The sequence below is a fragment of the Callorhinus ursinus genome, unplaced genomic scaffold (assembly GCF_003265705.2).
Source record: "Callorhinus ursinus isolate GAN/ISIS: 27379988/994484 unplaced genomic scaffold, GSC_fseal_2.0 scaffold8, whole genome shotgun sequence".
Taxonomy (NCBI): domain Eukaryota; kingdom Metazoa; phylum Chordata; class Mammalia; order Carnivora; family Otariidae; genus Callorhinus; species Callorhinus ursinus.
This window is the reverse complement of record NW_027397070.1, coordinates 45,840,381-45,855,083: the sequence shown is the minus strand read 5'-3', so window position 1 is coordinate 45,855,083 and position 14,703 is coordinate 45,840,381. Positions and strand designations below refer to the sequence as shown.

The following is a 14,703-nucleotide window of genomic DNA, read 5'->3' as shown; positions in this document are numbered from 1 at the left end:
TGATGCAGGACTCGATCCCGGGACTCCAGGATCATGACCTGAGCCGAAGGCAGTTGCACAACCAACTGAGCCACCCAGGTGCCCTTATCTTCTTTCAACTAACACCACAGCCCTCTTTGCAATCATTATTTTAAATTAAGTCAAGTGCCTAATTTGTGTGCTAGACAGATGTGTTACAAATTCATAAAGCACGTATTTTATAGCTAAGAAGGAACCTCAGAGAAAATATGAGCCAACTGATTCCGTATATGAGAAAACCAATGAGTTTGTCCTTCTAAGCATGTTTAGAATTGCCTGCAAGTCAGTTGAACACGTAACCAAAAATGTAGCTCTATAAATAGTCCAGAATTGCAATTATTCTCCTCTAGTTTCAAGCTTAAACCAAACTTCCTGATACCTCAGTCCTGCCCTAGCTTCAGTCTTGCTCTTTAATTTGATCCTTTGGTCTGTCCTGAACTCTGTATGAGTAGTTTCCCCTTGGCCCAAACTACCAAGATGGCTTTAAGGATCACAGGCGTGAGGGGAATTAGTTGGTGGGTCGAGGTGGTATGCCATATGAGAAAGAAATGGAGATTGTCAAGAACTCTGAAGGCTCTGAAATTTAACCCTCCTTATAAGCTAACAAGTTAGCCTGCCGCAGTTTCATGGAAGCTGGCAGAACACACAAGACTTCTGGGTCAGAAACAAAGGACTGCTCTACTCACAGCAATAGCAGCAGCAAGAGCATTGGCATTTTCTTGTGCTGGTTTCCCGATTCCCAATTCCCAAAGGCAATGCAAAGAGGGCCATGAACACTTGTACACGCAGTGAGGTCCATTGCAAATTCTGGACTATTTATAGAGGAACCCAAAAGCTCAGGGAACCAGATCTTAAATAATAGACAGTAAGCATGCCTATACTTTGCTCTGAGAAAGATACTATCTTAAAAAAGATAGTCTGAAACAAAGGGCATTCCATGACTCTGCTCATAAGGCATGCAGAAATGTGATAGACCCATCGAGAATTGTCTCCCAGCAAGTGTTAAATACAAATATGGAAAGTGAGCTCACAGTCCTCCAGCCACATCAGAAGACAAAGGATGGGGAAAATGGGGATGTGGAAGTGTAGGTTAATCAATCCTGTCCTTTCTGCATTGATTCTTACTGGTGGTCAGTTATGGCAAGAGCACGTGGAGGCTCGTTTGTGGAGTTTGGCATGTGTCTCCTGTTTTGATGTACGTAGCCCTCAATCCACTGCCTTGACAGGGTTTAGACGAATTGGATCATTTCTTTGCATAGCTGTTAGAAATCTCTAGAAGCTCCAAAACTCCACAGAAGAGAGAAGAATGCAGTCTTCCAAACATTATCGGCTTCCTGGAGATAGTGTGTGCTGGGAGAACCCACAGTGGCCACACTGCAGGTGGGTGAGGGGGTGAGGGTTTTGGACTCATCCTTTGCATCATATCCATCAATACCTATAATAAATGTGGTAAGGGGTACTCACCACTGTGGCACAGTCCACAAGAGCCCTGACCTGGTCTAGCCTCTTATTTCAAACCACAGCTAGATGGGCCACAAAGTCAGGCTTTATTTGTTACCTGTGCTCCATATTTGAGGCAGCTATTTTGTATCTATAACTAAGACCCAGAATCCAGGCCGGTGGCTGACAGGCCTCAAGGCTGTTAATTTTGTTCCTTTGCCTAGAGGAGGATGAATTCCTAGGCTGAAGGAAGGACAATGCAGCTCAGGACAGGAGCTCATAGATACTGCCAGAACCACAACAGGACCTGGGATATGGTCTACAGAGGGATTCTGTGGCATTCCACTGGTCCTCAGGTTCTTTACAACCACATCAGATGGGAGTTAACCAATCAACTGGAATCAAGCAGTGAGAACCTGGCAGTGAGTCACCGACCACACCCTCTATCTAGGGGCAAAGGGTAAAAATTATGTTAAGAAACTAGGCAAAGCCCAACACTGCCCAATATGGGGCAAAGGCTATTCAGGTGGGTTAGCCTTAGAGAGTGATTCTAAAAGGGTGATAGAGGGTGACCTCAGATGACCCAGCTGAGGTGGTGGTCTGCTCTAAATATAAATGTATTATAGGGGCGCCTGGGTGGCTCAGTCGTTAAGCATCTGCTTTCGGCGCAGGTCGTGATCCCAGGGTCCTGGGATGGAGCCCCGCTTCGGGCTCCCTGCTCAACGGGAAGCCTGCTTCTCCCTCTCCCACTCCCCCTGCTTGTGTTCCCCCTCTCGCTGTGTCTCTGTCAAATAAAAAATAAAATCTTTAAAAATAAATAAATAAATAAATAAATAAATAAATAAAAATGTATTATAAATAATAATTTAGAGCTGGCCATCCAAAGTGGCCCTCCCATCTCATTAAAGAACTCTATTTAGAATTTAGGAGGTAAAGGCCCCTGGGTGGCTCAGCGGGTAAGCGTCTGACTTTGGCTCAGGTCATAATCGTGGGGCCCTGGACTTGAGCCCCGTGTGGAGCCCAAAATTGGGCTCACCACTCAGCGGGGAGTCTGCTTGTCCCTCTCCCCCTCCTTCTGCTCCTCCACCTGCTCGTGCTCTCTTTGTTTCTCTCTCAAATAAAATAAATAAAATCTTAAAAAAAAAAAAAGGAATTAGGAAGTAGAAGGAAATAAATTAGAGGGCCCATGGGGTCTTTTGCACTGTTCAAGCAATCCACAAACTATAGCTTTTAACAGTTCCTTGGAGCTACTGTGAAGAATTTTAGTTCATGAAGATATCCCCGAAGAGCTATAGCTCCTTACGGACAGACGCTATATACTGCCTCAGTATATGGTCCCTTGTTGTAATCTCTAGATATTACCCCACCCAGGAGAGGAGGACTTCCTTCATCCCGTGAGAAGTCATGAGACCCAAAGTAATCTCATGAATGTCTAGCAACTTCTCGGCCTGAGACATCAAATGACACCACCCATGTTAATGCTCTGACTGATGTCCCAGGGCCAATATATATTACTGGCATATGATTGTGTAAGGGCTTCCACCCCAATATGCAGTAAGCTCAACCTTTGAGCTGTGCACGCCAATATCGAGTCACCTATCTCAAACAGGAAAAAGCAACCTGTGCAGGGTGATTGAACTCTGGCATTGCTAGTCAACCTGGATCCCAGAAATGCTGTGCACATTGCCTTGACTCTTGGGTTTGTGTTTTTCTCTTCATTGTGAAAAGAAAAATGCATTTACAAACTCTGGGTGGTGGTATAGCCTTGCTGGGGAGCTGTGGTCATCAAATGCACAGAAATTCCACAACAGCTTTTGATAATTAAGTCTGGTTTACTTTTGTTAGCCACTTCTACACTCTGACTCCACATTGTGGCCTGCTAGCATCAACAGTTAGCAAGTCTGAGAAGGAGCTCCAAGAAGTGGTTTGTGGATTAGCGTTCACGCCTAAGCCAGGGGACTGCTTACAGATTGAATGTCCAAGGTACTGGGTTTCTAGTGGCTGTTACTCATCATGGGACTTTGCCTGGCCCAGCCAGCCAGCCTTCCTGTCCAAGTCATGGTCTGAAAACTGGAGCTCCTAATACACAATGTAGCACATGCAACTAATACATGAAGCAAACACTTCCCAGAAAACACCATATTTAGGAAATGCCATTGCATTCGTTTTCCGTGGCTATTGTAACCAATTACCACCAAATTGGTAGCTTAAGACAACACAGGCTTTTATCTTAAGGCTGAAACCAAGGTGTCTGTAGGGCTGCATTCCTCTCTTGAGCCTCTAGGAGACAATCTGTTGCCTTGCCTTTTCCAACTTCCAGAAGCCACCCACATTTCTTGGCTCATGACCCCTCTTCTCCAGCTTCAAAGCCAGCACATGGCCTCTCTCTTCCAAAGTCGCATCTTCCTCTGACTGATTCCTCTTCTGCCTCCCTCTTCTACTTCTAAGGATCCCTGTGATCACATTGGCCCATCCTGACAATCCAGGATAACCTCCTTATATTCAGATCAGCTAATTAGGAAACATAATCCTATTTTAACCTTAATTCCTCTTTGTCATGTAACCTAATATATTCACAGGTTCTGGGGATTGGGACATGGGCATATTGGGGAGGACTATTATTCTGCCTACCAAGTCCCTTCCTGAATTACATTTGGACAATCAGAGGTGAGTGAATGTAAAGACTTGCTCAATGTCTATCTTCCCAACTGGCCTGTGTAAAGGGGGCAAACATTTTCACTTGCACTATGTCGTAAATGTACGATCTATAGCTGATTTGATTCTCCCCATAAGCTGATGGTTGGGGGTGGGGGTGGATCTGTAACAGAAAGTCCAGTTTGGGGGTCTTGGAGACATGTGATATCCATATAGAATCCTTTTTGTTGGTGAATGATTTACTTATTTAACTGACGCTTAACATATATATCAGAGCTTTGCAAACTAATTTATTCTTACAATAACCTTATCAAGTCCGTGAAATTGTTATCATCCTCCTCATTTTGCAGATAAGGAAACTGAGGCATAGAAAGGCTAGGTGACTTGTCCAAGGTCAGACAGGTGGTGTGTGGCACAGGTGGAACCTGAAGCTAGGCAGTGTGTGGACAGCCCAGAACCCTTGTTCCTGACTACCATGCTAAGCTGCCTTGTCCTCTTGGTTTCTGCCTGTCCCCAGGCCCCTGCTGCTACCAGCTTTGGTAGGTGAACTGGTGGTCCATTCTTCAGCAGCACCCCTTCCCACCTCCCATCACTGGCTTCTCCCCTTTGAGACTTAGTGCTCTTTTTCCCCTCTGTTCTCTGTGGTGCAGACCCCTGACCCTCCCCAGGTTGCCTTGCCCCACCAGTGCAGTCACACAACAGGCTGCTTGCTCTCAATGTGATGTCCATGCCATGTGGGAACCACGGGGACTCAGGAAAGCTGAGCCCCAGAGCCTCTCTGCTTACCCAGGCTTGATCACCAGGTCACTTTGACATGGCTGCCCCTAGTTTGGTATAAAACCACCTTCGGGGGTGCCTGGGTGGCTCAGTCGGTTAAGTGTCCAACTTCAGCTCAGGTCGTGATCTCAGGGTCCTAGGATTGAGCCCCCCATTGGCAGGCTCCCTGCTCACAGGGCAGTCTGCTTGCCCCTCTGCCCCTCACCCCACTCTTGTGCTCTCTCTCACTCTCTCTCTCAAATAACTATGTAAAATCTTAAAAAACAAAACAAAACAAACACCCTCAGGGCAGATTCCTCTCGGAATCCCAGTGGGAAGCTGGGTGAAGGCCTCTGAACTGCTCACTGTAACATTCATTAGGTAATGCACCTTTCGGGCTCTCATTGAAGACCTGGAGAGGAGGAAAAAGCATGATGCACTTCTGACCCTCCCCTCTCTCCTCTTTCTCCTTCCCACCATCTGGCTGGCCAGAGAAGGGGTGGCTACTCTTTCCCTGCCTTAGAACTGGCCTAACAGTCCTGGGGGGCAGGGCCCAGTGCTCTGTTCAGAGAGGAATCAAGGAGCTGCTCCTTCAAGCTTGGCCTTGATTTACTAAGGGTGGAGAATTTGGAAGGATTTGGAAAATCCCTTAAGTCACGGCTGGTTTCTTCAACTACCCAATGCAACAACACTTTGAACCAAACCTGTCATAAGCCCCCAGTGTTTGGGGGTATTTATTACTCTCTAACCTACAACTTTCACGCTTCTTGGCCTGCATGTAGGAGATATGTTTTACACTGTGACTCACACAAATGTATACATGTATGTTATCAACAAGCTAACTAAAGCTACACAAACAATACTTACTGCTTAATGCAATGCATCCGATCATTTTTAATGTATGCTTTTTTTAAGAAAAAGAAAAACCCTGGTGGTGATATCCCCAAGCCAACTAACCTGCTTCCTTCTCTGGGATCCAGGGTGCCCTATGCGAAGCTCCATTGTAGCGCTTCTCAGGTCACATTGTAATTTATATACCTTTGTCTCCCACTAGGGAGAGACTTTGTCCTTTTCATCTTGGCATGGCCAAGCCCAGATACCAGCAGACATTTAGTAAGTGTTAATTAAAGGGGTGGAATGAAAAAAAAAGGCCAGTGGTTTCTCTTTTCATAGCACACATCACCTCCTTCTGGGGTAGAGAGCTTGGAGCCTGTCGGTGAGAGACCTGGGCTCAGGGCAGGATTCCTGTGCAAGTTAGTTCATATGCCTCCTGCAGAATGGACCATAATGTGCAAAGAAGAAGACCAGAGACTTTATTTCCCCTCCTTGGATTTTTTTTTTTCTAAGCTGACCTGTTTGCATCCCCATGCCAGAATGCCTTTATGTCCTCCTCCACGGTAACTGAAGGCCGCCAGACTGTGGGGACGCAAGATCCAGGGCACTTGGCATTTTTGCAAAGCCAGACTCTAGGAAATGTTCCCATTGCTGAACATACTGGATGTGGTTTAGGTAGCAAAGCAAATGACCTAACAAGGAATATATGTGCTGAGCCTAGTTCCTGTTAAATTAATAGATTCACGTTCTGGCACATCCACAACCTCACAAGTCATAGCAACCGGATGACGGCATGGCAACCCAGCAGCTGTGGCCACGGCACATGAGAAAAATCAGAGCCTGGTGTCTCCAGAGAGAAAATGATTTCTACGATTGCCAGCTTGTACGGGGTTGGCCAAGGGGAGGGGTGACGTGGGGGCAACCACAAGTAGATGCCTGCCCTAGTTAGGGATGAAGGAATAGAACATCTCTCCCGCTTCCTCAAACTTTGTTTTGTATTTTCAAAGTGAATAATTTGCTCTTGTCGGAGAGGAAATGATATTGAGAGCAAGATACCATCACGTGGAGAGAATGTTCTTTGGGGCCCTGGAAGCAGTGTGGAGGCGATTCTTATCAGAGACTGTCCACCACCTGCTCTTCAGCTGCAGGCCCATGAGCCTTTCTTTCTAGTTTTAGACCTGCACTGAATTTACCACCTCTTCTGGCTGCCAGGCTTGAAAGCCCTTCTTTCCAGCTCTCCTTCCAGGACCAAGGCCTGACGCCACCAGCCCCCGGGGTGTGCCAAGGCCTCAGGAGCAGGGTAACTGCTCTGAGGAAGAGGGAGAGGACACCCGGACAGATGTCAGTTCTTGTGAAACAAACACATCTGCATGTACTATCAGGTGGGTGACACCCAGCCCCCCAGGGCCGCCTGGGCCTGAGCAGCAGCCCACACCCTCTGAGCTGGTTTAAATTCAAGGATGACCCCAGCTCTGCAAAAGGGGTGAGGGCTGGGCCTTTTGTACTTAGGACTCACGTGTGCCCCTTAGGTCTGGTCCAGGCCCCTGCCTCCTCCTCCATGTTCTGCTTTTTCCAGGGAAGGGACCAGGAATCTGTGTGGGGTTGTCATTGGGCCCACATTGACTTCTCTTTTGGCCTGTGTACTAGTTACTCACGGCTCTGCGACAAATGACTATAAAACATCACAGCTTAAAACAACAAACGTTTATTACTTTACAGTCTCTGTGGGTCAGGAATCCAGGCAGCTTGGTCGGACAGAGGCTTGGTTGGGGTTGCAGGTCTCATCTGAAGGCTCGATTAGCATAGGGGGAGGGGGAGGTATCCCAGGCTAACTCACAGTGGTTGTTGGCAGACCCTACTCCTTCTCCATAGGGCTGCCTTAGGACATGGCAGCTGGCTTCCCCGCAGTGAGTGACCCAAGAGAGAGAAAGAGAGTGCCCAAGATGGAAGACACAGTTTTTTTATAACCTAATCTCACATGATTAGGGATATCACATGATTTCTGCCATATCCTATTTGTTGGAACGGAGTCAGTTAGTCCAGCCCACACCCAAGAAGACAGGATTACACAAGGGTATGGATACCAGGAGGCAGAGGATCATCAGCAGGGGATTGTCTTTGAGACCACCTACCCCAGCTTCCACACTGTGGTACTCCAGCAAATGCCACTCTGTACAGAGAAAAAGCAATATATGTGTGTGCATATATACGTGTCAGGCCTTCACACATTTACACCATCTGCTAATTATTCCTGGGCATGCAGAAATCCTGAATATTCATGAAATTGTGACTGAGAATTCAGCATCACAATACGGAACAAAGAAATATTCTGCTCTAAAAAAAGGGAAATATTCTGCTCTTATCCTAGCAAATACAGAATATCACATGATTGTTTTTAGAAGTCTGGGTGACATATTGTCTTTACTTCCCTTGATTATATCATTGCTTGCTGTAAGCCGAATGCAGGAAGGAATGACTTTTGTCTATCCCAAAACTGAAGTGGGCAATCTCTCCATCGCCACCCCCATGAGTGTGATGCAACAAAAATTTCAGAAAATTGTAATTATTAATAGTCTAATAATGCATGTATGCTTCTAAAAGCAACATTATTTTTCCTACGTGGTACATTTTGTATTTATAAGGTGCTGTTAATAATGTCTGGGTAGAAGTCAGAACTAGCACATAAGGGCTGCAGTGTGGGGGATTTCATGTTGCTAGGAGAGCTTCATTTGCATACTCCCCATCTTTGGGTGAGTCTGCATTTGTGGCTTCCCATTAGGTATTAACGCAGACCTGGGGATCATTGCCCAGATGTCACTTTCCATCAGTTTCACATCCATCTTTCTGGACAAAGCCATGGAAAAAGATGAAGCATTAGAAAGGGAGGTTCTGTGATCCCGCCAATGTGCTAGTAGAAGCAGTTATTTGGGGAAAAAGGGAAAATTGTTGAGCCCTAACGAATGCTTTTCAACCACCTTTAAAAACCTCCCTGTTTTCCACAACAAGCTACAATGAAGCTAATGTTTCTGTTATGAAAGCCCTCCACTGCAGTTTCAAATGTCTGCTTCTTTTTTTTTTTTTAAACCACAGCACAGGCTAACCCCGTTTTCTCTCCAGATTTACCGGAGAGAATTCTTCCCTAAAGACTGCTGTTTAACTACTTTGTTGCTATTTATCAAGAAACCAAAAAGGTGGGGTTTTTTGTTGCAGTTTTGAATACGGTGAGCGAATTTATTTTGGGCAACGGTAAATCTCACAATTATTATTGCCTGAAGCTCATCTTCTCAGGACTCCACCCTACCCTCTAAGTCACTTTTGGCCCGCGATGAAACACGGAATGCATCAGGGCCCAAAGAGATCTGAGAGTTGAGCGTAAAGGAAGAGGTGGAAGTTGCGGGGGAGGATGAGAACATTTTGCAGCCCCAACTTGGACGCTGAAATAGCTCCCCTGAAGTGTGATAAATGGTAACCGTCCGGCGCATTTACAACCGGTGGAAATGACGAAGGACAAGCGTGCAGACCTTTGGAGGGAAAGTGGAGAGGAAACCCGGGTTTTAAGGCCCAGCTTAGGCATTATTTGGCAAAACACAGAGCACTTCGCTTTCTGACTTGACCGTCTAGCCTCAGCGCGAAACTGAAAAACTTTCTCTTCCTCCTCTCCCACCCTTTTGCTTGTGGGGTGGGTGTGTTTCCCCTGGGACCCCCAGCTCGCCAGGATCCATGAACCCCAACACCACGTTCCAGACTCAGCCTTGAGAATCCAGGTTCGGTCGCATTTCTTCCGCGCGGAAACCGCCCGGAGGGGTGCAGGCTCGCCGGACAACGGCCCGCGGCCCCCCACACCCGGGGGCGCGCCGAGCGGGGGAGTCGGCGCCGGGGCAACCGGGGCGCGCAGAGCCGGGGGCGCGGGCGGGCTGGCGGCTGCAGGGCCCGGCGCGCCACCGCGCGAGCTGCTGGGTCACACGCCGGGCCGCGCCGCCCGCTCCGCGAGGAAGTGACGACTGCGCCGTCCCGAGAGCAACAAAGTTTTGAGTCTGCGGGCCGCGCTCGCCTGCGCCCCGCGCCCCTCCGAGCGGCCCCGGGATCCAGCGCGTAGGTGAGCCGCGGGCTGGGCGCCCCCTCCGCCGCCGGGGCGCCGGCGTGGGGCTCGGAAACGCGGGGGGGCCGGGGCTTATCCCGGCGGGCGGGGTTGTGGGGGGCCGGGTTGGGCCGGCCGCGCTGGGCGCGGGGGTGCGGGCGGCGCTGCACCGGGGCAAGGGGGGGGCGGCGCGCTCGGCGGCCCGGATCGGGGGCGCCAGGCTGCTCCCCTGCTGTCGCCGGTTTGCCGCGGGGCTTAAAACAGTCGCGGCTGCAGCCGGGCCTCTCCAGGCGCTGTTCGCGAGAGGAGGGGTGCAGGGAAGGGCTGCCCGCGGCCTGCGTGCGGGGCCGGTGCTCCGCCCGCCGTCCCGCATCCCCACAGGCTGCGTGCAGCCGCCCCCCTCCCCCCAGCCCTGCCCGGTGCTTCCCAGGGAAACGTGCTCTTCCTCCTCGCAGCCTTCCGTGAGGTTGCAGGAAGGAAGTTAAAGGAACTTTCCCCCCACTTTTCTTCGTTCGGCCCTGCAGTGACGAAGAGCAGAGCAACTCGGCCGTTTGGGAAAACAACCCTACGCACTTCTCAAAAGCAAAACCAGAATTGCCTCCCAAGCCCCCTCTCAACAAATCCCTCCCGACCCCCCCCCCACACACACCAACGTCCCGAACCTGACAGTGATCCCTAAGGCCTAACACTTTAAAATTTAGCCATAAAAACTGTCAGCACACCCACGTACATATGTGAGTGTTTTCTATATAAAACTCCGAAACCCGCTTCCAGTGCACTCTGTGACATCTCGCTCTCTTCTGTTTTCTAAAACTGCTAGGGCTGCAGGATTGTGCTTGCGAACTTTGCTGCTGGTTCCCGCCGCCCTCGGGAGCCTCGTGGCGCAGGGCTTTTTAAAGACCAGCTGAGAAGTTTATGACATCCCTGCAAAGTAACTAGGGGCTGGCAGGCCGGGCGGGGGCGGGGGGGCGTCGGGGCTCCCTGGCTGGGAGGCTGCAAGCGTAGCAGCAGCCTCCCGGGACGCGTCGGGGTGCGCCGGAATGTCCGTCGGTGCCGTGGAGACTCCCGACGTGGGACGTCTAGAGGTTGAATGGTGCAGTTCCTAGCAGCAGCTTCCTGCCGGCCTGTAATTACAGCGTGATTGCACAGTCAGGCATTGTTGGCGTGGATGTTTATACACAGGCTATTGTGCAAGACCGTGGTGGCTGCGAACAAAACGCAGATTTGCATTGCAAATGCCCGGGACAGATCTGGGCTTGAGCTGCAAGTCACCAAGTTCTTTCTGGCCTTTCACCTTGGGTAGGTGATTTATTTCCTGGCCTCTCCCTTAATCTCGGACCACTTGCCAAACACCAGAGAAGTGAAGTAGACCCAGGAGGGCAGCAGAGTCCCTCCACTCCCATCTTAGGCAGCCTAAAAACTATCCCAGGGATTGTACCCTTATTTGTGTCGGTAGAAAATGTGGGATGACGTCAGCAGGAAAAGGAGATGGGAGATGGCTATCAACCTCCCTAAACGGGAAAGCAGTTTGAATTAGCAAAGTTGCACCGTGGTGGAGTGGGGCCTGGTTGCAAAGAGGACACGTCAGACTTGTGTGACTGAGCTGGCGAGCTAGACTTTGAGCCTTGAAGTGTCAGCTGCAGAAACTTAGTAGGTGGGTCCTAATTCCTTTATTGTGTTCTGGGCAAAGGGAAAAGTGCTGGGGCTTGGAGACTGGGTTGTCTGTGATGGTGTCTGGGGTGGGCAGGATGGGGGTGGGGGTAGGGAGTGACAGCCCCAGAGGAGTGACTCAAGTACATTTTGTCCAGAAGAGCCCCAGGCCCATTTCCTGAGCCAGGCCTGCAGCACAGAGAAGGGTGGGGGTCCTCATACCTGCTGAGCTTCTGTGCAACAGGGAGGGAGCCAAGCCTGCAAGCGTGGAAAGAAGGCAAATAGGTTTTCCTGCAGGGCCTCGGATGTGGCTAACGGTAGTGGAGGGGTTTAAAACACAGTCAAAAAGCATGTGTAGGATACAGGCAGGGCTATTCTGCTCCCACCCCATGTCTCAGCCTGCTCTCTCTTAGAGACAGAGTGGCCTAGGTGGAAGATTCTCGTGGGACAGCGCTCAGCCTTGCACCACGGGGGTGCTGTGTGACTCCGGGGCACCCTCCCACGGTACTCAGGCAGCCTCCCTGCTCAGAGTGGCGGGAATGGATAGCCCTGGCACCCTGGAGCTTCCCCATGCCTGGCCATCTCCCCAACCCAGTAACTGAGTTTCACCTGAAGGGAAAATGCTGTTTTGCAGCCTCGTGCCAACTGTGTGTCATGGGCACAGTGACAATTTGCCAAAGCAAAACATTAGGGCATAGTCCCTGGCAATCTCCTATGTGCTTCCAGAGACTCGAGGAAACATGTGAAGTCAGCACATTTCTAGGAAGTCTGGGACATACAAGCCCAGTTGCCACAGGGGAATGAGGTTTAGAGCAAAAACACCACTATGGTAGGGGGTCCTGAGCTGCACAGCTCCTGTTCCTGGTACGTTTGGGTTTTTCCTGAACTTGACTGTCAAGGTTCTGGTCAGCTGCATCCCCTGACCTGGTTGCTTTCTTAAGAATCTACTGGTGCCCAGCACTAGCCTTGAGGGGCAGAGGAGGGGAGCATTCCCTTATGACCTCAAAGAAAAGACAGCTTTGAGTCCGCAGTACTTTGTGTTAATTTAGGCTGCAGAGCCTAAAGGTGCGGAAAGGCCCTCCAGCGGTGTAGGCAGGAGAGCGGTGGAGAGGGACCCCTTCCTTGTAAAGGCCAGAGAAAGAAGAAGGAGATTTCCTGGAGTTGCGGCCCCACCAGGTGCCGTTGCCTACCCACATCTTCAGGTCAGCCTGGCTAATTTTTGTGCGTAACTCAGGCCCTTCTCTTGGCTTGCCCCGATTTGCCTCGGCGTTCAGAGAGCTTGCCCTGCAGTTGTGCACAGCACAGGGCAAGGCGGGAAACAATCCTGACTTCTCTCGCACCTTACATAAATGCTGACTTAGGGCCCGAAGTTGCTGCCCAGTTCATGGCCTCTGAGCAGCCCTGCTGCCTCGCCATGCACAACTAGGAACAGTCTTGAAAAAGCACTGAGTCAGAACCTGACAGTTTACAAATCATTTTGTTTTAAGAGGAGAAACCATTGGAGGTAACTCGCAACCTCAGCAACTCTGTCAAAAGCCCCTACATGCCACTGAGAGAGGCAGATGAAGTCTGCTGCAAGACGGTGGTCTCCGAAAGAAGACCTTTTACGTTCCCCAGGCCTGATAGTTATATTTCTGTTCATCTGCCTCCTCCCAGCTGCCTCACTCCCTACACCACAATCCAGTGTTTTGACACCACAACTAACCTCCAAAAAAGGAGGCAGAACACCCCCAGCTAAAAGAGGGCATGCCAGACTCTGAAGAAAGTGCTGCAGTTTTCCAGATGCCTGGTGGTTCTGTGCTGCACGTTTGTTTCCTTCTTTAAAATGTTCTCCCCTTCATTTCTCGTACTCACTGAAGCATCTCTTTGTGAGACCCTTAAACCATTTTTTTTCCTCGTCTACATGACACAGGGCTTTGCTTTGCGACTTGACTTTCTGTATCAAGTGCTACTTGAAATATACACAAGGCTTTGCATAAGCCCGGGATAAAGTGCTGTCTGTAATGTCACTTAAAATGCCTGGTTGCAAGGGTCACTCTCTTGCTCAGCGGCCTTCAGTGGCTCCCCACTGTCTGCACAGTAAGGATCAAACCTCTAGGCTAGCAGTCAGGGCCTTCCACACACGGGTCTGGCCACCGCTGCTCTCCTGCCCTAACCCTCTGCTCTGACCCAGTGACCCACTCTGTGTGTTTGTCCAAACTGCCGGTGGCAAGCATTCCTACCTCTCATGCTTCCCCGGAAGCCTGGAATGCCTTTTTCTTCTGTTCTACTTGGCTCGGTCTTGCTTTCCCTCCAGCCCTGTTCATGTTCCCCTCTTTAGGAACTTCCCCTGTCCCATCCTGTGCTAACATTCATCTGGGCCCTGTACTGAAGAAAACCTAAAAACCTGGACTAAAGGATTTTTAACATTGCCTTTGGGCTTCAATCACTTCATTCAGCTTCTTCTTTAAAAAAAAAAAAAGATTTTATTTATTTATTTATTTTAGAGAGAAAGAGAGTACGAGCATGAAGTAGGGGAGGAGCAGAGGGAGAGAGACAAGCAGACTCCATGCTGGGTGTGGAGCCTGACACAGGGCTCTCGTCTCAGGACCCTGAGATCATGACCTGAGTGGAAATCAAGTGTTGGACACTCAACCGACTGAGCCACCTAGGTGTCCCACCTTCATCCAGCTTCTTAAATATGCCTTTGGGTGGACCACTGTTATCATTTTTCAACTAAACTGGAAGTCCCTGTTTTAAATGTATTTGTATCTCCAAGCCTGGTGCCCTAACTCATCGCAAGTCCCAGTAATTATTTGGTGGTGATGATGACGATGATGATAAAATGGCAATAGCTGTCCAATACTGTCTGCTTGTGTATAGACAAACGCAACCACACCAAGCACCAAGGACCATGGTTCCTATCCTGTATTCTGAACATTTACCCAGCTTTGTCTCCTCCTGCCCATTAGCCTCTCTGGTGCCTCCTGGTTTTGCACTTCATCATTCTGTTCCATTTCCAGAACCTCTTCCCCGTGGGTGCCAGATGGTATCTGTCCAGCTTCCACACTGGCTCCTCCTTGTCCTGATTTGAGCCCAGCTGACCTGCCCACAATGTCCTATGCCTGAGCACCAGCTCTCCGGGGAGAGCCTTCGTCATCTGTGTTGGCCTGTCCTTCCAAGGGAACCAGTCTGATAGGAGGTAGGGCCAACTCTCAGGCAAGACTTTGGGGGAACACGAAGAGATGCTTCCTGGTTCATTGCGGGTTTGTTTTGCCCGAAGAGTCATTGAA

The 14,703-nt window shown here is 49.8% G+C and overlaps 1 protein-coding gene across 1 annotated transcript in view; it reads left to right on the top strand.

Annotated features, from left to right (window-relative positions):
* Positions 1 to 9,594: 9,594 nt before the first annotated feature.
* Positions 9,595 to 14,703, top strand: part of MIDEAS (mitotic deacetylase associated SANT domain protein) — a 65,045-nt gene continuing 59,936 nt past the window's right edge. The window contains exon 1 of the mRNA XM_025869692.2: positions 9,595 to 9,799. The gene's annotated coding sequence lies outside the window, so the exon portion shown is untranslated. The remainder of the gene's footprint in view (positions 9,800 to 14,703) is intronic.